Raw genomic sequence first — 4,486 nt, 5'->3', positions numbered from 1 at the left:
GAAAGTAGAAAAAAATAATTTTATTTAAATAAATATCTTATCTTAAAACATTTAATCATACAATATTAAGACATCTATAAGGTTTTGGTAACAGAAACACAATGAACCCACAAATCATCTCTTTTTTTGAAATATTGGGCTTCACGTGCAATCAAACTAGGTCTATCAGCAATATATTCGATAAGTGTATCATGACATTCTTTTCCTTCTGTTACAAGCTCCTTGCAGCAAGCATTTTAGACGACTCCATTCATGAAAACTTGAGCCATTATATCCAATGCACACTTTGCGGTAATCTTGAGAATACATTGATTCCACAGTGTTTTTGGTTCGCTTACTTCTACAGCAAATGATGGGATGTGTTCACTCATCGTAACAAGGATCACCACAAGAAACACCAAAGACATATTAAGTTTTTCCATTTTTATATGCTTTTAAACTTTTAAATTGATTTTTCTTTTTTTGTGAAGGAAAAAAAGAACTTTTAGTTTATGTTTTATTCTCCGATTGAATATCCTTACTCTATTTATAGATATGAATGATAGACTTTAAACATGACATTTACATAGATACAGTTATTTCTTTTATTACATTTATTAAGCTTTAATTTAGCTATTTGGTTATAGACTTATATATCAAACAATCAAAAGCGCTGATTTGTAAATATTTCTTTACCTTTAAAAAATATTAAAAAGTATACTTTTAAAATAATTTTCTACCGTAAATTATAATTTAATTGATATAACCGATTATATCATCTTAAATGCTACCCAAGTTCTTGAACATACTGTTTTACAATTTAGTAGGCACAGGAGAGTTTTGGTTTTCGAAAAAGAAACTTTACCCTACCATTATTGGCTTTGAATTTGTGTTTCTCTTATGGATTTTCTGGTTCATTTCGTTAGCCTTAAGAGTTTTCAATTTAGTTGTGTTTATGTAAACTAACAAAATGTATATACTATACAATATAGAGTGTGAAAAAAAAATTGTGCAATCACAGTTATGTCCAACCTTAAGGGTATAGGACTTTTATCTCACAACTTCATCTATATTGAGATTTGTATAATAATTTTATTGAGATCTTTGAATATTTAGCTATGTATATTTTTAATGTAATTTCTCCTCACATATTGTTATTTCTCCGTTTGTTTCTAAACAAGACTGTCTATTTATATTTTTCCATGACTAGTAGTTCTAGTGTTTTTTTTTATTGTAGTTAGATTTTTTTTTGACATGTCTTGTTACATATGATTTTTTTTTCTCGTCATTTCTATCCGAGAAGAATAAAGTTCTTAGGATTTTGAGGGAGTTATATACTTTTCCATGTAATCATATATATATGAAACTGATATAATTCGAAGTTTTACCCATATATAGAGTTTACATAGCCTAAAAGCATTATAGAAAGTAGAAAGAAATAATTTTATTTAAATAAATATCTTATCTTATAACATTTAATCATACAATATTAAGACATCTATAAGGTTTTGGTAACAGAAACACAATGAACCCACAAATCATCTCTTTTTTTGAAATATTGGGCTTCACGTGCAATCAAACTAGGTCTATCGGCAATATATTTGATAAGTGTATCATGACATTCTTTTCCTTCTGTCACAAGCTCCTTGCAGCAAGCATTTTAGACGACTCCATTCATGAAAACTTGAGCCATTATATCCAATGCACACTTTGTGGTTGTCTTGAGAACACATTGATTCCACAGTGTTTTTGGTTCGCTTACTTCTACAGCAAATGATGGGATGTGTTCTGAAACGACCCGACCCGTTTTTTTTATAAAATTATTAATAAATAATAATAATAAATAAACTACAACTAGTGGTCCCATACCCATTAGCCACCTAACCACAATCACAATCAACAGCAGAAATAACCAATAATAAAACAATATTATAACATAAACAATAACCAAATATCTAACATCAGGAAACATAAAACCGGCAACCTAGCAATGTTTCTAATGACCCAACTCTAGCAACCTAGCAATGTCAGACAACAACCAATCGAGTCCCTATAACATCCTCTTCTTCATTTCCTTGATTCCACGATCACACTTTGCCTTTACCTGCACCACAAACACAAATTGCCATGCATGAGTATTTAATAAACACTCTGTAAGGCAATCCTCCCATCTACTGGGTTATACACACAAGCAATAGAGACATCTCTAACCATCAACGAACAATCAACAATCAACAAATAACAAACCAGGACTCTGCATCGACCGACACCAACATGCATCGACCGACACCACATGGGGATGCATTGACCGACACAAGGGATGCATCGACCGATGCAAGTTATACATGCATCGACCGACACTCGCACTGCATCGACCGACGCATGCTCGACATAACACGAAAACCCTAAGGTTTTACGCGCCGTCCTCGCACTTGCATCGACCGACGCACAGAGTGCATCGACCGATGCAACATGCCGAGCATCGTGTTCCCCGAAGCTTCTCGCCGGATCTTTGTTCCTGCAACCACAAAACTCGATCCCAAGCCACAAGAAAGCTTCCTAACATCCCAAATAACCATCTAACAAGTCTATCAACACATAACCAAGAAGATCAGAGAAGCTCTAGCTTAGATAAGTGAAACTGACTTTTCTTTGTGGTGTGGTGAAAGAAAGATGTATGGAATGATGATGTATGGAATGAATAGAAGTCAGGGTGTTTCAATTCCCCTTATGCAGTTGCAGTATAAGAGGTGTCAATCCTATCTGAGTGATTGTGAACAATTAAGATGTGCATATGAGTCTAAGTCAAGCCAATTGTAAAGATTGTTTGTCACTAACAATCCTAAAATGAGATAAGAAATGCAGAAAGTAAAAACAACTAGAACAAGATACTAAATGCAAACAGAACAGACAAATTAAAGCTATAATGAAACTAGAACAGAGATAGACACTATGCTAATGAACTAATGCAAGACAAGTAATGAGTAGGAAACTACGTGAATGCAATGGAAATGAAACAGGAATGAAACAAGACAATCACAAATCAAAAACACAAGTTCTGGGGATGAACTCGAGCAGCACTCGACTGAGTGTAGGTCGAGTACGTGGTCGAGCTAGACTTGAACGTGAAAACAGAGCAACACAAGAAAAACAGAGCAATGCTAAAACTAATCAAACAACAAGCAATCAATGATATTTAGACTAAGATTTCAATAAACAAAGAAGGCCTTGAGGAGGGATTCATGGGCTGAGCTAATCATTGTGGTTATCTAACTTGGTCAACAAATCTCAAGCAAACATTGAGCTGATCTCTAGACATACTATTCTAATACATGTTTAATCCACTCTCATGGCAAGAAACAATCAAACCTATGCAATTCTAGACTTGTTCTCACAAAGAAAAGAATCTACACAAGCAGGCATTAAGCAATACATCTCAAACCAAACAAGACTCCTAATCTCTTAGCAAGCCTAATGGTAAGCTCTAGATCTAGCCTTATCTATGCTCCTTAGACATTGGTGTGATGCTAAGATGCTTGAAATCAAACCCTACCCTCTCAGATATAGGATCAGCATTAAGATCATCTAGCCTAGAAGAGATCTACAATAATCAAGTTTGACCAAATCAAACAACCACAAGATCAACCCAGCCTAACCCATCCTCAAGGTCCTAAACAAACTACTCACAAGAACACATGGTGAAATATGTCAAAAACCCAGAAAATAATGAAACTTGCATCATTAGAAAGATGAAACAGAGATCTACAATATTGATGAAGGAATAAAACTCGAAATCTTAATACTTTGAAAGTTATGAAACAAACAAAATATAAGAATCTAGTCTTTCTCTCTCAAACAAGTACAAAATCTAAAATAAAAGAAAAGTGCAAAAGGAATGATATCTAAAAAAGGTAAAAACTAGGTTTTAGACTCTCTAAAAAGCTGGACTCCTTTGTGGCTGCAAGTACAAGGGCCTTATATAGGAGGTGAGGTGGAAGCCCTAAAAATACAAAAAGTCAAAGTGGTCAACGGCTCGGTCAACTCGACCAGTGCTCGGTCGAGTGGCTGGTAGAGCTGGCTTCTCTCGTGCATTCTCCACTCGGTCGAGTCCTCCTCAGCACACGGTCGAGTGGTGGTCGAGTGGTGCGGTCGAGTTGGACTTCGGACCTTGATTCTACAGCCTTAACTCTCTTGTTTTCTCCTCAGCATTGCTTCCATGCTCCTTAAGCTCCAAAATCACCTGTTTATGCATGAAAAGATGCAAATGCAATGCAACTATACTCTAATGCATGATTAGTCCTAAAGCTACACAATAATGGCCTAAATGGATAGCAAAAGATGCAAAAGTTGTGAATAAACTAAGGGAAAACAAGGTAAAATATATGAACATCAACAAGCCATGGTCCTGCACTTACCTTTGCCACAGAAAAAAACCGACCCAAACACAGGGAAAAAACGTTCCTAGGACGCTCCTACAACGATCCTGGCTATAGATCTCTACAGAAAC

Source organism: Camelina sativa, chromosome 13, assembly GCF_030686135.1.
Source record: "Camelina sativa cultivar CO46 ecotype springtype chromosome 13, ASM3068613v1".
NCBI lineage: Eukaryota > Viridiplantae > Streptophyta > Magnoliopsida > Brassicales > Brassicaceae > Camelina > Camelina sativa.
This window is presented reverse-complemented; position numbering follows the sequence as displayed.